Source organism: Triplophysa rosa, unplaced genomic scaffold, assembly GCF_024868665.1.
Source record: "Triplophysa rosa unplaced genomic scaffold, Trosa_1v2 scaffold139_ERROPOS793776, whole genome shotgun sequence".
Taxonomy (NCBI): Eukaryota; Metazoa; Chordata; class Actinopteri; order Cypriniformes; family Nemacheilidae; genus Triplophysa; species Triplophysa rosa.
In genome coordinates this window covers 705,611-728,514 of record NW_026634143.1, presented here as the reverse complement: position 1 = coordinate 728,514, position 22,904 = coordinate 705,611, and the positions used below count along the sequence as shown (strand labels likewise).

At 39.0% G+C, this 22,904-nt stretch overlaps 1 protein-coding gene across 1 annotated transcript in view; it reads left to right on the top strand.

The window, feature by feature from the left end:
• Positions 1 to 22,904, top strand: part of LOC130549592 (guanine nucleotide-binding protein G(I)/G(S)/G(T) subunit beta-1-like) — a 41,256-nt gene that overhangs the window by 10,269 nt on the left and 8,083 nt on the right. The window lies entirely within an intron of this gene.

Sequence of the window (22,904 nt, the reverse complement as noted above, 5' to 3'; positions counted from 1 at the left end):
TTCGCAATGCAAAAAATGTTACGATGCGCATCGACGAGAGATGGGGATATTTTACGATATGTTTAATTCTATTCGTTCAGCGGTCAAGACGCTACCTACTTTGCGCCAGCGCGTCACGTGTGCTTATCTCACATATGCGCTAGAGAGAGAAGCACGACACACAATCTGTCTCCACGTGGTTTACAAAGCATCATATTTTCCCTCACAATCGCCGTTAAAACAGCAAACTTGAAGCGTGACTGCAGGCGAGTCACCCCGAAACTCATTACAAAGGAGCACAAACGTGTTTAAATGCCAATGTTCATTTATCCGCTAACGTGAGCTGCTGCATAACGTGATATGAACATAAAGTAAGCCAAAAGAAACCAGCGCTGTTCCGATCAGTGATGAAGTGAGTCGTACTGTAGATTAAAAGATCCAATGACATGATAAAAACAAGTATGTGATCTGCATGATTGAAGCAATGTAATGCAGTTTATGTAATATGTCTTTTTGAAAGATTTTTCACATTCATTACTGTCTCAAGCAAAGACAGCGCAGCTTCAAAGAGACATGAGCCAATAGCGCTTGAGCGTGAGCTCTGTCAGAGCGTTTCATTGGTTGAATGTACTGAATAAACACGCCCTTCACTGAACGAACGAGTCAATTGAGTCAAAATGAGACTGAATGAACTGCTACGTGTCGTTCATGGTCTAATATTCTCTGTGTTACAACAATGCATATCCAGTAGCAGGGCTCTAGAGCGCCACATGCAACCTAATTTCTCAATGGTGCAACTAAAAAAAATCTGAGGTCGCACCGGTGCGACCAGCCATTCGAGGGAAAAAAAGTCTCTGCAAAAGTCTCCCTGTGGTTCAACAACAGACACATTAGGCCCATATCGTGGTCTAAACCAGAGATAGTGAAGGGCGGACCCCCCTCTGATTGGCCGTGGTCCAGATATTCCTGTACCTGTGTGTACCTTTGAAAAAGCTGTGCTGCAGTTGGACAGAGAGGTGAGTAGCCTAGGCCCGTCAGATAAACAGAGTGGATGTAGCCGCGGATGATGAGAGAAGATGAAAAGAACGATTGACAAATTTTTCGATAAGAATGTTAAGTTAAGGCCTGATCCGTCCGAAAATCATAACCAATGCTCTGACATGCTAGACTGCGACTAAATGGTCTCATTTTGCGACAAATTTTCCTGCCAGTGCGACAAGTTTTTCTTAATGGTCACACCGGTGCGACTGTCAAACTGATCAATATATAATTTTTGCGTATTATAAATTTAAAGCGCAGAAATGTTATATTGCGCAAGCTGCGCATTCAGTCACTCATTTTCGTCTCCCCTCCTTCAACCATTCACTTATCTATCAGTGCCCCGCCCCCAAAGACATAATTCGCGGGTTACGGGTAAGGCGAAGGACCGAAAGAGCAGACGAGTGAAGCGCTCAATCTTGCAACTTAAATAAATATGCAGAATACAAGAATTTCCCCTGCTAAGGTACAAAACAGCAAAGATAACGAAATGTGTTGCAAGTATTGTATGCATGTGAAGCTAATGCAGGAAACACGCGTTTAAACTTTAAGCACTGAACTATTGTATAAAGATCTCTAACAATACTGCAAAGCATACAAAACGGTATACATCACGCTAAATACTATTTATTTGTGAGTCGCTATTGATAGAAGCCAAACGTGTATCGATGCAGCTTTCATGAAGAATAATCACTAAAAGCCTTCAGGTCTCGCGGGTTGTTTGAGATGCGCGCGCCCAGAGAGTCAGAACACAAAATACTAAACGGAGTTCTCTTTCACACATTCTTACTCTGAAACGGACATATTAACACAAAATAACCTAAAAATTCCCATATTAACAAGAAACCTTGGAAAGGTATTCATTTTGTTTCGTGACCAAACAGTTGGGAAACAAAACACGTGTTCCAGTATATTGCGCGAGCTCTTAAAGGGGCAGCAGCATAATAAAGATCTCTATTTATAATGTTCATCAAACAACAACGGACGGGCCCAAAAACACACTCACTGATATTAAAGGAATTGTGTTCTCTTATAGGAGTCGTTCACAACAAATAAAGGAAGAGAGTAGCTTTAAGAAAGATGTGCTTTAAATATGGTAAAGTGTTGAAAGAGAGTTTACATATACAATAAAAATAATTCAATCATAAACAATGATTTTTATAAATGTTAATTTATATTAATATATTAATTAATAAAATATTAATTTCTAATTTATTTATTAATGTATTAAACACATTTTAATGAAGTTTTAGTGATTCTTTTTTCTTACCTCACCCCACGACTCTGGTGCTATCAAATTAAGGGCTGGTGCCACCAACTGAATAACTTGATAGCACCAGTGCCACCTCTCTCAAGTGTTAGTCTAGAGCCCTGCTTTCTTGTAGAATTGTGCTTCAAATAAAGAACTTTATGTTGACCAGATTGTTAGTTAATCATTTACAAGTCAATATTGCCTATATGGACATCGATTTTAAAAAAAGTGAACTTGTAAAACTGCAGTGTTAAATGCGATGCGGTCGAAAATTTGGGTGCACCTAACTTTTGTGCTGGTGCACCTAAGAAAAAAGTTAGGCGCACCAGTGCAACCAGTGCAAAAAGTTAGTCTAGAGCCCTGAGTAGTTACTCAACTTTTCTGAAAAATAAAGCTAATGACCTGGTTTCATTTAATTCCAAGGTAAAGTAAATGATGTCGAAAAAGTTCAATCTTTGTATGGAACATTTAATTACATCAATTAAATGAGTTAATCCAGATAGATTTTATTTTAGTAGACTAATATAATGTTGATTTCGTTGACTAAAAATATACTCAAACTATGATAAATTGGGATGACTAAAACTAAATTGCATTTTAGTCAAAAGACTATGACTACAACTAAATCAAAATTTGCTGTCAAAATTGACACTGATCTTAATTCTAATTTCAGTTAAGCCTTAAAATGTTAAAAATCATGTCAATCATTTTAATTTACGTCACTGCTAATGCTAGACGGCATAGCGACAAATGTCTGAAAGCAGGTAGCAGCGCCGCTTCCTCTGTTTTCCAAAACGGTGGGAGTTTGCGCTCTCCTGGCATCTGCCATTGCTAAGCAAACACGAATGTAAAGAAAGCACTGTAGTATTTGCTGTCTCCATGTGTGTGTATGCCAGTTTACCTTACTATTTGCGTGTGGACCATGTATTACACTACATACATTTTCAGTGTTTCCCCTAGGTTTACGGATTTTGGGGGGGGGCTGCGGTCTCTATATTTTTTTAGCGGCGGTGATCCGGACAATACTTTTTAAAATAAATAATGTTAAATCAATCAATCAATTTTTTTATCAGGCCATTTACTTTATATTCTGATAGCCACAGTCTGTATGAAACATAGAAGGTCTGGTAACTGAGGAAATGTGTTCTTGTAGGCTCTGGTGCTGAAGCGTTAAAAGTGTACAAATGAAGCACGTTTGGCGCTAAATAAAGATATAGAGGATATAGCGGCAAAATATAATCAACATAAATGTCCCTGAGTGAGCGTGATGTGTACAACTCAGTTATGTAGACGTGCTGCTCAATTTAAACCACAGAAAGAGTTTTTTAATGGTTCATTATGTCTCGCGGTCCGGATGGAAGGAAGGATAATCTGAGTGAAAACCTGTCATCCGGTGGTAACTGGACTGTTGCTAGTCAGGGGCAGGGCATGCGTGTTTTCACCACCCTGGGAGCGTTTAAAAGCGCAATTTTTTTTATCTGCTTTTCAGGTGGTTGACGCAACATGTTTTCCCACACGTGCTCTCTTTCCGCTGGTGAAAGTGTGCTTACCTGTGTATGTGCGCGCACGTGTCTGTGTGCGCGCGCACCGGGTCGGAACTGGTTACAGAGAGCAGAGGAGAATTGTAAAGGCGCGACCACGTAGAAACAGAAATGACATGCCGCCATGTAAATAAGGTAAATAACATAATACCATTTAGTTTGTTTAGTACGAGAACAAGGTATAGACATGTTATATAGGAAAGGTAACCTTAAATTACTTCTCTTATGATCTAACTACATAAAAAATTAAATTGCGCATGATAGTAAACAGAACAAATTAATATATTGTGTTCTTTATTCCCTTGGTGCTATTATGCACAGCAGAGTAAACAACCCTTGGTCTTACTGTGTTTGTTGCATGCAGACAGCTTTCTGCTGCTTGGAAACAGACAGGAATGAGCGTATTACCTTTTGCCGCTCTAATTGGACTCGCAACGAGCTAATACAATGCATGCTCACTCTTGCTCAAAGCCAAGGTAAATTACCAAAGCTATCATCTCTTCCATGTGTTTTATTGAAGTCAATGCATTGTAATCGGTTCAGATTCGGTACTGTGGTGCGCACCCAAGTTCACATGACAGCGTTCACATTAGCTATTTTTCGGAACTAAACCGCAAGTATGAAATGCACCTGAAAGCCACCTAAGGGGCTAAAATAACACGCATCTCACGCACACCCAAAATAAATTAGCAGATTACTTGCAGGCATTCTCTTTTCTGAGGACCAAGTCTAAAATGTTTGGGTTCATTTCATTTTGAGAGAATATTTGGGGGATGATTGCAAAAATGTCAATGTGGTGTAACCATAAAAACTTGATACTTAACAATACTTTAAAAAGGCAAAATAAGTACATTTTCTGAATATTATAATTTGGGCAATCAATGTGAGTTAAGTCAAATTCATGCGTCAAGGTGGTGTAACCAACATTCAAGGAGCAATTTTGTTAATATTGTGCAAGATGACGTTGACAGGAAATTCAATCACACAGTAGGACCCCTGGTGACACCAGCTGCGGCATGCAAGGCTTATAATGGCTTAACATGGCTTATAATGTTGAGTGTCAGATGTCATATTTAATTTAGCATGTTTTTTTGCGGTGTTGACAGTATCATAAAAACAATTTTCATGATACTGTGGAGTGCAATAAACGAGGAGACAAGAAACGAAGATATGTCTCCTCTCGTATTACTTGTGGTTCGCCACAATACTGTAGTTTTGTAAATTATCTTTCTTTAAAAAGAGAAAATATAAAAAATATCAAAGAGCACATTTTGATAACTGAATTTATGCAACGGTGAAAAAATTGGCTAAATAAATGGACATGCATGCAAAAAAACTTCGGTTCATCCCTACATTTGATCGTATTGGCATTGGCTTTCCTAACAAGCAACAAGAAATGTGAGTGTTATTGTGTCAGCAGGCGCTCAGAATGTAGTGCACCAGTATATTTTCATGCTTTACTAACAAAATTTGGATGGGTCATCTTCATGCCTGACATATAGCTGATCAGGTTCGAAACAAACAGAACATATCAGAGTTATCCACAACATTCTCCTAAAGAAAAGACGGACAAGTCAAGACAACACGTATGCCTTGTGTCCTGTTGAAGGCTGAGAAGAGCCGGTCACAATCCACCTGCATTGTTAGCAGAAAGAGCATGTCTACATTAGTACGTTTTTGTTTGAAAACAGTTTTAGTTTTAAAAACGCTCTTCATCGCGCTTTCACACGTTTTCAAGTCCTGCACATCCGCACTGAAACGTCCTGAGAACGCTTGCAAACACCCATGGATTGTGCGTGAGTAAAACGTAAGACGGTTCGTGTCATTTCTGTAAAGCGTTTATTTACTTTCTGCCCTATAATGTCATGGCAATGTAGAGGAAAGGCACAGAGTTTGCAGCAAAATGTAAATTTTCAAATGTAGAGTGTTTTCAAAGTTTTCGTTGACAAAAACGCTGTCTCGGTGTGCATGAAGGCCAAAACTGGGAAAAAAAGGTGTGTTTTCAAATGAAAACGCATGAATGTGGAAAATCTTCTTTTGTGTTCAGCTGAAGAAAGAGTCATACAGGTTTACAACCACATGAGGGGGAATAAATGATTTTTATCTGAACAAGCTATCCCTTTAATCACAACACGGTGTCGTCACAAGCGACAGAACAAGAGTTTCAGAAATCCAGCCATGAGTGATAAGTGTTTGATCTTTCTCTGGTCAGTATGTAGCAGTTGACGATTATAAATGATACGCAGCTGCTCTGTTAGATTGACTTCAAACTGTAAGACGTAATGAACACAAGTCACTTAAGAAGTCAATTTGTTTACATCTCACCAAGACAAGTTCCCCGCCTAGTAAGACTTGTATGCCTAATCATTATAGGGGGTTCACACCAAACGCGAATTAAATTGTACATTTAGAGTAAATTACATATAAAGTCAATGCAAAGATGCGTACAGACAGAATGACGCGAATTGGACCGCGCGTTTGCCGCAAACGTGCGTCAATATCATCTTCCGCGAAGGTTGAAAATATGTCATTCCGCGTCACTCACGCGAAAATAACTAACTTTTCCCACGAGTACTAAAGAGCGTGGAACGTCATTGTTCGCATTTGGTGTGAACCCAGCATCAGAAACACACAGGTTATTCATTGCTTAAAAAACAAAATGTGATACTTATTTTATTTTGACCTGCATTCAGAAACACTAGATGTCGGGTGCTGTATAGCTGTACAGCGCTATATGTCTGCGCACTAACCACAGGGCTTTCTTTGCCGACATGGGCTCTTCTTTTATGGCGGGCAAGCCTAGTGCCAAGATAACATACCGCCGCCTAGTGTTCCTGTGGGTTTATATCGCTCATCTTCTGTGTTCTGATTGTATTAAAGGGATACTCCACCCAAAAAATGACAAATCTGTCATGAATTACTCCCCCCAAGTTGTTCCAAACCTGTATGCATTTCTTTGTTCTGTTGAACACGAAGAAAGATTATTGGAAATTGTTAGCAACTGACATTTCAATGACATCATTGACTACCATAGTAGGGAAAATTTAAATGGTAGATAAAAATGCACAGGAACTGTTTGCTTTCCTAAATTCTTTAAAATAGAACCAATAAAACGATACAATAATTTGTTCTACTATGGTAGTCATGATGTTGAGTTGCAACCGAGCGGAAACCTTCCGGTCTCTTTCGTGAAACCAACACGGAAGTGCAGTTCATTGATTGTCCGCTAGAGACTGGCTCCAAAACAGAGCAGAATTTTAGAGCCCCATGTCAAAATGTTCAACTTTTTAGCGGAGAAAACATGTTTACAGCCAGTACAACAAATGATTTTGGTCTATATAACTAATTTTGCCCTATATAACAACTGTGAGGGAGTGTATTTATTCATTACTCATCCGTTTAAATTATATTAAGCCTTAAAATTCTGCATAATTAAGGTCGTGGCCACTTGAGTAACAGGTGTTTTCACCAACCAGGCACCTCAGCTATGCCCACGTCCCACCTTTTTGCCCACTTTCAATTATCCGGGAGAGACGCACTGCCAAGATGGCGACGAACGGATCCGCCCACTTTAGGCTTCAAAATTGCTCTTCACTAACCTACGGGTGCCGTCACGGACACTACGTCCATGTTTTATACGTCTATGGTTGCAACCTCTTGAGTGCTTTTCCACCATGGCACCGAATCATTCTCGTTGCTTTATCGTTACACTCCGTGCCGATCCAGGCCAGCTGCGATTTTGGAGACGCACGCGTGGAGACTTGCGATGCGGAGCCAGGCGTGAGCGTTTAACGAGCATTGACAGACAAGTTCAAAGCCGTTTAGGAGACCGCATGGAGCCAAGCATGAGTATGAAAAGCATTCAGATACACAGGCTGCGCGTGCACTTCTAAAATGGGAATAGTGAACATGCATCAGCATCTAAGATGACTTGGAAATTGTTGGTGAGATAAAACGTGCAATAATAACGGCCATGTAGAACATATCATTTCTTTCTCCAGTAGCGAAAGGGGAGAGCAGAGGTGTGCTTACTCAAGATGGTCAAAGAGAGGGCGGTCACGCTCTGGTGTATGAATGCTGAAGGACTGAATGAGGGGATGGGAAGAAGACACATGCCTCCCAGCATCTTCAGTGCGCTCTATATATCACAAACACGCTGCTCGCTGCCTGCGTGTGTGTGTGCGTGTGTGTGTAATGCTCAGTGTTCTCAGCATGCTCGGCCTTCATCTGCACACACGTCACAGGAGTTCGGCGGTCAGGTCTATTGAGTGAATGCATTACTGTGTGTACTCTAAACTAGAATACAGGAGCTGTGTGTGGCCTCAGGCTGAAATACATTAAGCATGATGTTTTTGAGGGGAATACTCTTGGGTAGTTCATGTCATTTATTTTACCCTGGTAAACAATCTTTCAGGTTTATGTGCAGGCCGACTTCTGTGATACCTGCTAGATGATCTCAGAAAACATTACGGTCATTAAAATGCATCATTTGAAGATTACGGTGATTACATTATGAAGAATACGGTGACGTATCCACTTGTGTTTTTATTTTTTTTGGTTGTTGCTGTGTCCATGTGTTATGTCATGAACTGGGAAATCCGGGCAGTCATTATGTAAACGTTTGGCTCATTCCTTTTCTTTATGTATAGCCGTTAGTGTTGTTGTTCAGGCAGTTTATTCAGGTGGGCGTGATTTGTGCAAGTTGTGCGGAAAGTTGTTCAATTAAAGGGGTGATATGACACGGCTAAAACGAATATTATGGTTTGTTTTAGATGTAATGCAATGTGTATATGCGATTTAAGGTTATAAAATGTTGTATTTTCCACACACCGTACATGTTTGTATCTCCTCTTTGCCCCGCCTCTCTGAAACGTGCAGATTTTGTACAAAGCTCATGGCTCTGAAAAGCGAGGTGTGCTGTGATTGGCCAGTTCACCAGTGCGTAGTGATTGGTGGAATACTGCAAGCGTGTGAGGGAAATGTAACGCCTCTTACCATATTTGGAACATCAGGTTCGAAAGCAATTGTACTGACAGGTACGCCCACCTTACTTGAGTATACATTTGGGCGGTCTTAGTCAAATCATACCACCAACTGATGTAGATTTGTGGGGGTGTGGCTACACGAGGCATTTCAGGCAGGTCTGGGTGAGCATTCGCTTTTAGATAGAATGCATTTTTTGTTCCCACACTTTCATTTTTGCAATTTTATGTGTTTAATACATGCATGGGCAACTTATAATACACCAAAGACACAGAACAACACGTATTCGCGCCATATGACCCCTTTATCAAAAGGTGTTGGCAGCATGGCTCAAACAGTTAAAACAGTAGTGATTGAACAGTTTTAATCTACCTCGTTACACACTATAGCTGCAGGAACAGAATTAAAATTTAGTATGTAAATTTGTTCAAAACAACAACAGCGTAGCTTGATGAGCTTTAGGGCTGCAACAATTTTAGTCAACATTATCGATAACGTCGACAATAAAAAAGTGTCTACAATAATTATGTTGTCGAGTAGTCGTTTGATTTCACAGGACCTGCAATAACGGGGTTTGACCTGTGGGGCGCTGTAGCGCGATTACCCTTCAAGAGGCAATGCGATAGAAGAACATGCCGCTTGCCAATGCAAGCTGAACTAGTAGAGCGGTCTGTGACGATTGCCATAGAGAGATTTGTGCATCTTACGCCTATTTCGCCTAGCATATAAACACATTAATCCACCTTCAGTCGGTTTATTGAAAGGCACGTGTGTAATGTAATGTGACAGAATTGCATCCATACTGTGAATTTAATATGCATCCTGAGTCACAGAGCGAGCGTTTTGCAGTGAGTTAGGAGGAAATACACTGCAAACTCTTTCTTGACCCCCCAAAAACATGTTCTCTTAGAAGCTGAAGTGTATCATTTAAAATCATCCATCTGTACCTGCATTAGAGGATTAAACATCCGGCTGAATAAACAATAGAACCCTGCCCAAAATACCATAGAAAAAGTCGTGTATTATAGTAATTTAATTGGTTTTAATGGAAACTATAATGGTCTAATGTTTATTGGTACGTGATGAATTCTATCAGTGGGAATAATGCCCAAAACACACTACATAAAGGAGTTTTGTAATGGTTTTAATGCAAAAAAGCGTATTGTTTATAATAGTATTTCAATTGAAACCATTTGAATTTCTTTGATGGGTTCTATTGTGTTTCTATTGTTTCTTTCCAGCTGGGATAAATCATGTAATTGATTGTCTTTAGAATCATTAGTTATTATTAGAACATCATTATTTTAAAATCTACAGTATATGGAGTTGTATACAAATAAGTTGTATAATTTTAACGTTTAATGGTATGGTGTTGTACTGACTTGGTTCCCTGTATAGTTTTTACATCATTAGTTGCGTTTTTCCTTAAGAGAAACAGTTTTTTTACATTTATGCATTTATCAGACACTTCTATCCAAAGCGATTTACAGTGGATTCAAGCTATACGTTTTTAATCCGTATGTACTCTAAGAACCTACTTTATATATCCAAGTAAACTGATATTGAATCAAACTGAATTTTGGAAAAAAAATTGCAAGCTTAGAAATCAAACTGTGAAATGGGTCAATGCTCTGCCTTATTTAAAACACAGTAGCAGCAGTTTGACTATTGATGGAAGACGGAAACCTGAAGGAAATTTCTCCATACAGCTGGCTCAAAGTTCACTCAGCTATTTTCAAAAGCTGAAATAATGTCCTTGCTTTATTTATTAGTTAAAATAGGTCAAACGCAATATTTTAATGAATTGCAAAAACTGAATAATCGATCAAAATCTACTGATTAATCTGCAAAATAATCGATGATTAGTCAAATAATTGTTCTAATAATCGTTAGATTAATCGATTATCAAAATAATCGTTTGTTGCAGCCCTAATGAGCCTGAGCATTGAATGATGGGAACTGTCGTCTTCAATTCCACCGCTAATGGTAACCAATCAGACGTAAGTGAGAAATTACGTTTATGGATGATGTAAAGTGATAAAGTTTTATAAATGTTACGTTTGATGACATGGTTTTATTTCATTATAATGAATTAGACGCAATTCATAAAATTAATTTATTACTATTTAGTCAGATGATCTAAAAACGATGACTGCTTGTTTAGTAAATATTAAGGCTGTCAACGTTAACGCGTTAACACATGCGATTAATTTTTTCAAATTAACGCGTGAAAAATATTTAACGCAGCATCCGTTTGTTTTGACATTCTTTGTCTAGCATTACATTATGTTATCACGCTCTTATTCGTGTACAGGCTTTTATACCACTTAAGCGCGATTTTAAACAGTTGCTTTGACGCGTTCAATGAAGATGGGACGCGGCAAAACGCAACGCGAGGTCCAGTCTGGTGTAAACAGTCATGGGCTGAAGGCTGCGTCGGTGAATCTCTGTTAGACAGCGCATCCGTGTTAAGTTCTCTTTCGTGCTTGAATGGATAAAACCATACAAGATTATGTCAGAAAGCCTGTTTTGTCTAGCATTTTCTTAAGCAAGACTTCAAAGTGTAAAATAAAATCTTAAATGAATGCAAAGAGTTGTGAAAATGGGAGTGCGGTGATGGTCAGATCTGCGTACTGAGACAGCTCTTAAAGGGGGCACGTTCTTAAACATGCTGGTGTGACTCCTGTCACTAACGTTAATCAAAGAACAAAATAAAAGAAGAAATCAATGTGATTTTGTAGCTTTAATGCTAAATTATAAATTAAATGCAGAAGAATTCTCATTAAAGACTGTAAAGTGTTTGAGAACTTCCTTCAATTTCTGTATATTTCATGATAGCTCTCAATTATATTGTTGAATGGCTATAATTAATGTTAAAATAATCAATTTAATAGAGACATCAGTTACAGTACTAATATCAAAATGTTTTCTTTCATTCATAAAATGACGCTGTTAAAGAAATATGTTGTTTCTACGTCAATTTGAAGATTAAATGTGAAATTATTCAAATGTAAAAGTATATTTTAAAATATTATTGTTATGTGTGATTAATCGTGATTAATCACAGAAAATGTGTCATTAATCAGATTATTTTTTTAATCGATTGACAGCACTAGTAAATATATACATGACACTCGTTCTTAATTAAGAACAAGACATTCAAATAATAAGACTAACCATTTTGATCGATATAATAATCATAAGTTTTCTGTCAGTAAAGGAATCGAAACATTTGCTCACCTGTCTAGGAAAACGCATTCAAGATCAGCGTCTCTGTCCGTGTCAATGGTTAACATGCCGATTTTCTCACGATTTACAAATAGTTGGAAACATTTGGGATATTGTAAGTACTCAACTGAACAAAATATATAACACTGGCCTAGTGATTTTTGGATATTTTACTGCAAAAATGTTACATATTGTAGCTTTAAAGGAGTGTTTTCTCTTTACATTTTCAACTTTAGTTAGTGTGTAATTGTTGCATGAGCATTTGTAACATCTGCATACTTAAAAAGTCATCTGCGCAGACCACAGACTTCAGTTTCGCTCATTGACAAAATCCTGCACAAGGCATACTGTCTGAAAAAAGTGCTTTAGTAGTGTGTTCTCATGTCAAACAGACCCCGAATCTAAACTCCCCACTTTCTTCTGCTTTCCTAAGATGAATGGATGGATGTTGACGTAGTTTTTAGCTGCAGGCTCACTTTGTTCATCTCTGTTCATCGCTTGTAGTTCTGACTATAGAGATTCAGCCAAGTCTTATTTTATATAGCCAGTGGCTGCATTAATGTACAGTATGTAAAAAAATCTGTTTTTTTTATCTTAAATCATGTGAACGTATTCTGGTACACCCAATAAACAAAAACAAGACTTTAGAAAATGGATCCTATTATGTACTTTAACAAACGAATCCAAACATTTCTCTATACACCTGCTTTTAAGATGCAGTTTTGTTGTTCCCGTCAACACTAAATTGTGGTGTAAACGCTGTCTAAAACGCCTTGTTTGAAGCGCAAAATATACAAACAAAAGTATTAAAAATGCCTGTAACATTTATAATGCAAACGTCTTGATGATTTCACACCTGCATGTAACTCACTCCGATGACTGCTGAATGTTACATAAATAATACATATTTGTCATTTCATGGGTCGGTATCTTTCTGTCTTTCTAAATGATTATCAGCAAGTTTTTTTAAAACAAAATATTTTCTAACTCGTTCAGCTGGAATTGTCACAAAACCTTGATCATATCTCGCCCTAAAGTATGAGGTATGAGTTAGTTAAAGGCATGTGGATTCTGTACACTGATAAGAGAATCTTATGAGCCTGTCTTAGCACCTCGTCACGTGTAGTATACTCTGAAAGTGTAGAAAGCATACTTAATGAACTCAAGTTTACATTTATTCAGCAACCGCAATGACAATCTTCCGGGGGGTTACCATTATTTTGGCCTTTTTGGCTTTATTTTATACAGTGGAGATGTAGATAGGACAGGAAGCAAAGTGGGAGAGAGAAGGCGGTGGGGCCGGGAAAGGACCTCGGGCCGGGACTGGAACTCGGGTCGCCCGAAGCGCAGCTGCTCTACATGTCAGGAGCACTGTCCACACAGCCACAGGCTCCGACTAATCTTCTGTTTGAATTGTTTAAAGGATAAATGCTGATGTTGAAGATCAGTACGTACAAGTCATTTCGTAAAATCATCAAAATGAAACATTTTCTCAAATTTAGATAATTGCCTAATCTTTTGAATAACCAAGAAGATCAAGTCATCAAATCATCTGGCTTCTGCTTCTTGTGAATACTTTTGTGTATTATTTACTTCTGATTCATCCGATAGCCAGCCAAAGATTTCACTGTTGTTTCAGGTGTGACAGCACCAATCCTTTACTCTATGGAGACCAAGAACTTATCGAAAGGTTTCATTTCAGCAGCGCTGAATTTTTAGAATGAATTCTTTTACAATAATTATTAGAATACAAATGATCACCGTGATCAAATGATCAGTGCGCCATAAGCGATCCACAAAACTTAATAACGCGCGCCACTTCAGCAATTTTGACGCGCAGCTCACTCATAGTTGAGTAACGCATTTGTTGATATCTTCAGGGTATTTTCACAACTTCAGTTTTTATAAAATTCTCTAAACTGCTCATATTATAATAACAAAACTATGATGAGCATTTACTAGGGATGTAACGATTCACCGTGAGCCGGTTGAAAATCGGTTATAATGAGCGACGATTCAAATCGGTTGAGGCTTGAACTGAATCGCAATACATTTTTTGAACAGCAGGGGCCGCTATTTTCACTGCAAACCTAAACGTGGATGCTGATATTTCTTAAATGCAAAAAAATCCAAGAAAAGCACAGACAGTATTAGTTTGTTTATATTAAAGAGACTTTTTCTATTATTAATTTGTTATAAAATTGCAGTTTAGTTTTGTTATTTGAAATAAAACATTATTTTATCATACAAAGAAACGTGAAGCATTTAAGAAATAATGCAAGGGACGTTTCAACTCATTTTTTCAAAATAAATCGTGAATAAATCGCATCGTGAGATCAGAATCGTGAATCGCATCGCATTGTGAGCTGAGTGAATCGTTACATCCCTAGCATTTACATTAGCTGGTCGGAAATATGATCCGATCCATGACTCCAAATCCATAATATGATCCGATCCGTGAGTTTTGTGATCCGTTGCACCACTAGTGGGCAGAAAATATACGAATGTTGCGGATGTCGTTTCAACTCTCAATGTGGTAGAATATACATTTTGAACAGCATGACAAACAGAATTACATATACAGTGGCAAGAAAAAGTATGGGAACCTTTTGGAATTTCATTGTTTTCTGAATAAATTTGTCATAAAATGTGATCTGATCTTCATCCAAGTCAAGGGTATTGACAAACATAATGTGTCTAAAAATAATAACACAAAAGAAATCTGATCTTTCATGTCTTTTTTGAACACACTCATTCAACATTCAACATGGCAGTGGAAAAAGTAAGTGAACCCTCAGAATGAATAACTGGTTGACCCCCCTTGGCAGCAATAACCTCAACCAGGCGCTTCCTGTAGCTGTGGATCAGACCTGCACATCGTTGAGGAGAAATTTTAGCCCATTCTTCCTGGCAGAACTGCTTTAGCTCGGTCATATTCTTTGGACGTCTCATGTGTATGGCCCTCTTCAAGTCAAACCATAGCATCTCTATTGGGTTGAAGTCTGGGCTCTGACTTGGCCACTCCAAAAGGTGGATTTAGTTTTTCTGAAGCCATTCTGTTGTGGACTCGCTCCGGTGTTTTGGGTCGTTGTCCTGTTGCGTCACCCACCTTCTACACAGTTTCAGCTGACGTACAGACATTCTCACATTATCCTGAAGAATTGTCTGATATACTTGGGAATTCATCTTCCCCTCAATGATTCCAAGCTGGCCAGGCCCTGATGCAGCAAAGCAGGCCCAAATCATGATGTTTCCTCCACCATACTTTACAGTTGGGATTAGTGTTGTCACGGTACCAAAATTTCAGTAGTCTGTACCAATACCAGTAAAATTCCACGGTTCTCGGTACCAATTTCGGTACAAAGCAAAACACCAGTACATGCTAATTAAAAATTTTATTAATAAAGCTCATTATTAATATAAATGTATAGAAAGCAATGCCATTTTGTATACATGAAGTATACAAGTTAATTGTTCCCGAAACGGTTGTGTGCTCACTGGGGTCTTTCATGCTGATGAACATCCTCCTCAGTCTGCTGCTGTAGAATAGACAAATAGAATAAACTTCAGTAAGTCAACTGACTGAACAAACATGCATATGCAATATTAAAACAAACCTCAGTTTTTATACTGCACTTACACAAGATAACTTACATTAAGGTAACTATATTAAAATAATAAATGCAACAGATAGATTTTTCTTTAGTTTAAATGTGGCTTTTTAAACCTAATAGAGTTATCTATCCAAGACATACACATTGTTAGTCATACAGTTGGTGTGATCGTTTTCTAGCACATAGATTTCAGATATGCCTAAATAAAATAGGTACTGTAAACCCCATCCTGTCCTCCCATTTATTTGACCCCATTACAGTTATAAAAGCATTAAATGGTTAATAAGGACACTTGACTGGATTAGCATTGGCGCTAACAAATTAACACGAAAACAGGGACGTTTATTTTAACGTAACCTTTAATTTAACATATGATACAACATTCATAATGCAAACGCAAACAGAATTTGAAACTTACCGCTTGAACTTGTTAACTTAAATCCGGATGCTTCCTCCTTTCACAACAAAACTCTGTTCGTTTTCTTCGTGATATGACGTTTAATCTGAAGTATTTCTGCGCGCATCTCTTGTGGATCGGAGCCGCGCTTATCCGCTCATCACGTCTTGTTGCGTCTATGAAAAGTTTCCAACTGACAACCTGTCAGACAGAGCATCAGTACCCGGTTGACCCGATACGTCGGTGGTACCGGGTCTTATGAAAATGAGGTACCGACAACTTTTTTATTTTTAGGTACCGACTTGGACCCAAAGTACCGGGACTTTTGACAACATTATAGTTGGGATGATGTTTTCATGATGATATGCCGTGCCCTTTCTACGCCAGATGTAGTGCTGTGTGTTTTTTCCAAATAGTTCAATCTTAGCTTCATCAGTCCACAAATCATTTTGCCAATAACATTGTGGAGTGTCAATGTGCTCTTTTGCAAACTTAAGGCGTGCAGCAATGTTATTTTTAGTAAGCAGTGGTGTCCTGCCGTGGATACCCTGCTTGTTCAGTGTTTTATGTATTGTAGACTCATGAACAGAGATGTTAGCAAGTTCAAATAATGCCTTCAAATCTTTGGCTGTCATTCGGGGTTGTTTCTTTAAAGTCACACTTGTCTCTCCGTGCAGCGCGAGTGACGCAGTTTTAAAGTCAGACGTGTCTCTCCGTGGATGCTTCTCAGCGCGAGGTGCGCAGTTTTAAAGTCACACTTGTCTCTCCGTGCAGCGCGAGGTGCGCAGTTTTAAAGTCACACTTGTCTCTCCGTGCAGCGCGAGTGACGCAGTTTTAAAGTCAGACGTGTCTCTCCGTGGATGCTTCTCAGCGCGAGGTGCGCAGTTTTAAAGTCACACTTGTCTCTCCGTCAGCACGAGTGACGCAGTTTTAAAGTCAGGGTGTCCTCCGTGTGATGCTTCTAGCGCGAGGTGCGCAGTTTTAAAGTCACACTGTCTCTCCGTGCAGCGCGAGGTGCGCAGTTTTAAAGTCACACTTGTCTCTCCGTGCAGCGCGAGTGACGCAGTTTAAAGTCAGACGTGTCCTCCGTGGATGCTTCTAGCGCGAGGTGCGCAGTTTTTAAAGTGCAGCACTTTGTCTTCCGTGTGCAGCGTCGAGCAGGCGGTGTCGGTGCAGCGTTTCATTCTTAGGAAGTAAGTCACAACGAGTGTGCGCAGTTTTAAAGTCACACGTGTCTCTCCGTGCAGCGCGAGGTGCGCAGTTTTAAAGTCACACGTGTCTCTCGTGCATGCGTCTCTCCGTGCAGCGCGAGGTGCGGAGTTTTAAAGTCAGACGTGTTTTGCATGCATCTCTTCAAGCTGCGCAGTTTTAAAGTTTAAAGGGGAGAGGTGTTTAAATGACAAAATTAAAGATTATATTAGTAAAACCCAATTTGTGGCGTTTGCACTTTGCAAAGTACATATTAGGCTAAATACCCTGATTTGGTGGTTTATTTAGTTCAGAGGTGGGTAACGAAGTACATTTACTTGAGAACTGTACTTAAGTACACTTTTTGAGTATTTGTACTTAAGTATTACTTTTTCTGTTTACTTTTTACTGTACTTCACTACATTTGAATGACAAATATCTCACTTTTCATGGCACAAAAAATGATTTCCTTGGCCGACCCTCCCCTCGCTCCCATGTTTGGGAGAGACTATTGTCAGTTGCTTATAATATGACACACCTGAATCAACTCACCAGGTGTATTAATTATGGAGACATTTACAACATTTTGGGAGAAGGCTAATGAGTTCAGTTGTGTATACTTTTCCCATATCTGATTTACTTATTATAAGCAAAAGATGTAATTACATTTTATCCAATTAATCGATTAATCGAAAAATAATTGCCCAACTAATCGATTATCAAAATAATCGTTAGTTGCAGCCCTAGTCCACACCTCGAAACTTATTATCTTAACGAGACTCCAGGTGTGCTAAAACTAGGGGTGGGAGAAAAAATCGATGCATCGCGATTCATTATCTAACGATTCAGAATCGATTCTCAAAAATTCAGAATCGATTCTGTGTTCAATTCAAACTACCACTGCACCACTGTGCGGCGCGCGGGCGCAGGCCAAATAGAATAACCCGTTGATAGACGAACGGCTTCGTTTTAGACAAAATGGACAAACTATGACCTGCTCCATCAAATTTGAAATCGACTGTGTGCAACATTTTGGATTTTGTGAAGACAACGAAAAAGGTGTCGTTGATGAAAGCCATACTGTGTGCAAAGTCTGTGGCACCAAATTCAAATATTTCGGGAACACGACTAATATGAAGAAACATATTACGCGGTTCCACTCAGAGCTGGAGAAACAGCATTCTGTTCCAATCACGCACACTCCCGGTTACAGTCAAAGGACCCTCGAGCAAGTAGCAAAGCTTCCACCGAATTCTGAAAAGGCGAAGCGAATTACCCAGTCAGTGGCGGGTTTTATCGCCAAAGATTTGCGCCCTTACTCCGTTGTGGACAACCAAGGATTTCGCACGATGTTACAGGTACTTATGCCACGATACAGTTTGCCCTCACGTCGTTATTTCAGTGAGAAAAGCATATAACTCTAATTTTGGTTAAAATCTAAAGTGTAATGTATTTGCACAGCAGGATAATTAATTACCAAAAATGTATGTTAAGAATCGTTTTGGGAATCGAATCGTTACTCCCGGAATCGGATCGGATCGTTAAGTGCCTTAAGCAGGGGTGCAAACTTGTCACCTTTTGCCAAAATTCGCCGTTTTCACCTTGAAATAGGTCATTCACGTGAATCGTGTAGATCTGTAAAGAAAAAATCGTGGGGGGGGGGTCGTCGGTCGTCGTATCTGCGAGTCATCTGTCTCATGTCACCTGTAGCGGTTTTTTCCCCTGTTGTCAAAGTGATGGACCCGCCCTACTCTGCCTCTGATTGGCTCACCTTAATGTTCTTTCCCTCATCATCCAACCAATCTCACTCCTGAAGCCTCACTTTCAGACGCTGCAGGCAACTGTCCATATTTCCAGAGTCTACGTAAAACCAGTGTTGCCAACTTGGCGACTTTGTCACTACATTTAGCGACTTTTCAGACCCCTTTAGCGACTTATTTTTCAAAAAGCAACTAGTGACAAATCTAGCAACTTTCTGAATGAGCCTTGGCGACTTAGCGAAACATTCTGCTTCACGTCTATTGCCCCGCGAGAGCGAGTTTTTGCCTTCCCAGCACAGCACCGCCTCTGTTCAGTGAGTGGCAGGGAGAAGCAGCACATTCAGTTCAGACCGCACTGACGTGTGAATGAGAGAGGCATGTACAAACAGTGTTTCCAAGAGCTAATCACTTATTGACCTTGTTTGAGCATTTATGATTTAAAACGCGATGACTGTATGGACACATGAACACAAATGGACTTTAGCTGTTCAACGATAGTGACTACTAGTTTTAAGTGGTTGAGTTCACTCACTATTACATATTTTTCTGTTTTTGTTGGCAGACATCAAAAAACTAAGTCATTAAGAGCCTATTTATTGTGCATTTGGGTGTATTGTTTTAATATGATACTGTATACAACAGCTCAGAGAGTGGAGATATGAACCAGACGTGAAGCGCTTAGCTTGTCAGATACTACATGATGACGTCACTGATATGCAAACTAGCGGGTGAAGTCATCTGGCGACATTTAGCGACTTTTCGGTAGGCTTTAGCTACTTTCCATTGAAAATAGTTCGCAACACTGCGTAAAACATGAAGGAACAAGCTAACGGTAAGCAACTTATTTTTGAAGTAAATTATGGTTAGATTAGCCTGTTTGTAGCCAGCTAAATTAAGTTCGCTGGAGAGCTGGACAAGAATGCATTTGTATCTGCTGTAAATTATTGTGTTCCAGTTTAAATGGCTGCTGCTGTTGTGATAGCTATGAAGATTGTAAGTTACGTTATCGCTACAGTTCGCTAACGTTACCCTTTGCAAAAATGCTTCTCAGTCTTGACCTTAACATTTGTCTCACATATCAGTAAGCTATTACTCTGACATGAAGTCGATTTGAGAACTGTTCGACCTACAAGTAAAGCACAGCGTGTAATGTACAGTAATATTAGTATCACTCAGCTCAAGTGTCAGCCTGTAACAGCCTGTTTCATGACGGAGAAACACTTCACGTTTAGCCCGTCAGCCGCTTCAAACATGTGAGTGCTGAAATGAAGATTTACAGTGGTTTATTTGCCCTGACTAAGTTCATGTAACTTAAGTTCATGTAACATCTTAACAACAATCCTTGTTGATTTTAGACCGTAGTTGTCGCTCAAACGTTTTTTAATCATATAAAGGTGTTCATCCTTGAATGGTGCACTGCAAAAAATGCTTTCCTACTTAGAGTTTTTGTCTTGTTTTCTAGTCCAAATATCTGAAAATTCTTAAATCAAGAAGCATTTTCTAGCAAAGTAAAAATTATTGTCTTGTTTTCAGGAAAAAAAGTCACAATTAAGTGAGTTTTACCTTAAAACAAGCAAAATAATCTGCCAATGGGGTAAGCAAAATAATCTTAAACAAGATTTTGATGTTTGGTTTATTTTTTTCTGGAAAAAAAAGAAAAAAAGATTTGATTTAAGAATTATAAAATATTTGGACTGGAAATAAGACCAAAATGTAAGAAAAGCACTTTTTGCAGCGTTACATTTTCTCCCTATAAACTAGTTTGACTTGCCTTTGCGTGTGAAATGTGCTATGTGAATTAACTTGCCTTTACCTATGTTGGCATTTAACTAGCGGGGCGGGGCTCAGGGCGGGGTTTAGTTTGTCACCTTTTTCACCCCTGACGAGTTTGCACACCTGCTTAAGATTCCCACCCCTAGCTAAAACCTGACTCCAATTAGCTTTTTTGAGGTCATTAACTCAAGGGCTCACATACTTTTTCCACAAGCACTACGAGGTTTTTTTGGTTGTTCTCAATAAAGACATGAAAGATCAAAAAAGTTGTGTTATTATTTTAGACACATTTTATTTGTCAATACCCTTGACTTAGATAAAGATCAGATCACATTTTATGACAAATTTATTCAGAAAACCATGAAATTCCGAAAGGTTCACATACTTTTTCTTGCCACTGTATTCTATAATGTTGATCCTACAATACATGTACATTGTGCATCAGTGTTACGCTGCGCTGTCCACAGCTTTAGACTGCATCTTGACGGCCTCAGTCACCTCTTTACGTTATTTGTTTTTTTATCGGGGGGGGGTTCCGTGTACTGCTCTAGTGCGCCTGTCATTAATAATGATACAATTTGCTTAAAATGTAGATTGTGGATGTCTTCAAGATTGATCAAGATATAAAATCGCCATTAAACTTATTTGAGAGAATGAGGTTTCTATAATGCAGTGTAACTGAAAGAATGGCACGTTCGGCTTGTCAATGAAAATCGAGTAAATTTTTTATCCGGAATGGTTTGAGACAAAGTTGTTTTTATTGCGTCTGTTATAAACCCGAAATCCTTTATTTAAACCTACCGACACGCACATCCTGTTAGGAATAATTGTGAAAAATCACTTTTCATTATTACACTTTAGCAGATTTTGAATGATATAAATATTGGTCGTGATTCAATGAAATGAGAGAATCAGACAAACACAATGAAATGAAAAGATTTTTGTTGAATGTGTGTGTGTGTAGTGCGAGAGCAGCATTGTGGAGGTGATATTCAGGTCATCGCAGCTCTTATTCTGTATTAGCAATATCAGCGTGACACTTTCTCAGCAGGATTATACACAGCTTAAACTCTCGTGTGTCTGAATGCAGAAGCATTCGCTGGCATTCAGGTGAAGAGATCTCTTCAGAAAGACACACAGACGGACAGCAGACAGGTGAGGCTTTCACTAGAAAAATAACGACTCGCCTGAGGCCATCACCGAGTCAAAGGATGTTTAGTGTAATGTCAGATGTCTTACAGAGATGAAGATGAGTTTCTTATGGAGTTTTGCAGTCAATGAAGATGTTTCTGTGTTCTGTGTTTGGTGACTGGAACTGCTTATCGGTCTTAAAGTTGAGAGGCTTGTACGTGAGCGGAACACATTTATCTGTTCATGTTTTAGGACATATGAAAGTAATGTTTGTCAGATGGTTCGCTGAAGTTCTGGATTCAGGTCAGCAGGATTGATGTTAACCGGATTATAATGGCTGAATTAACTGTAGCACTGGATTACATCCGTGACATTGAAATCAGGACGAGCTGTCCGTCCTCTCACAGTTCTTTTCAATGGCTAGAGAGAAAATACTTTTTCTTTTCTAATTGTTGGCCTTTTGTGTTTAAGTCAGATGCCTTCAGACTTTATTTCGACCAAACAGCCTTTTGCTGCAGTTAAAATGTTGAATCCAAAAATTAAAATGCAGATCAGTTTAATAAATTCAATTCATGTGTCTGATTGGTTTTACACTTGTTTGAACGCAAAAAGTTTCATTCATATAAAGCAATATACTAATACACCTTCAGAAATGTATTTTGAAAGTGTTTAATGAAGGACTATACTTAGTTTCATAAGAGTTTTAGATTGGTTCATGCAACGTGATTGGTCTGTACGTGGCCTGTCGTATTCTGATCTTTGGCACAGGCTCTTTGCACAGTCCTGTTGCTTAGTAACAGCATCACCGGTTGACCGGTCCACAGGCAGAGAGACTGTGTGCAGTGCTGTTTACACCTTCATTCTTGTAGGTTAAAGAGCCCAGGAGAAGAGTCTTGATAAAGGAATTGAGCTTCCTGGCTCATGCTGTGTGTGTGTGTGTGTGTGTGTGTGTGTGTGTGTGTGTGTGTGTGTGTGTGTGTGTGTGTGTGTGTGTGTGTGTGTGTGTGTGTGTGTGTGTGT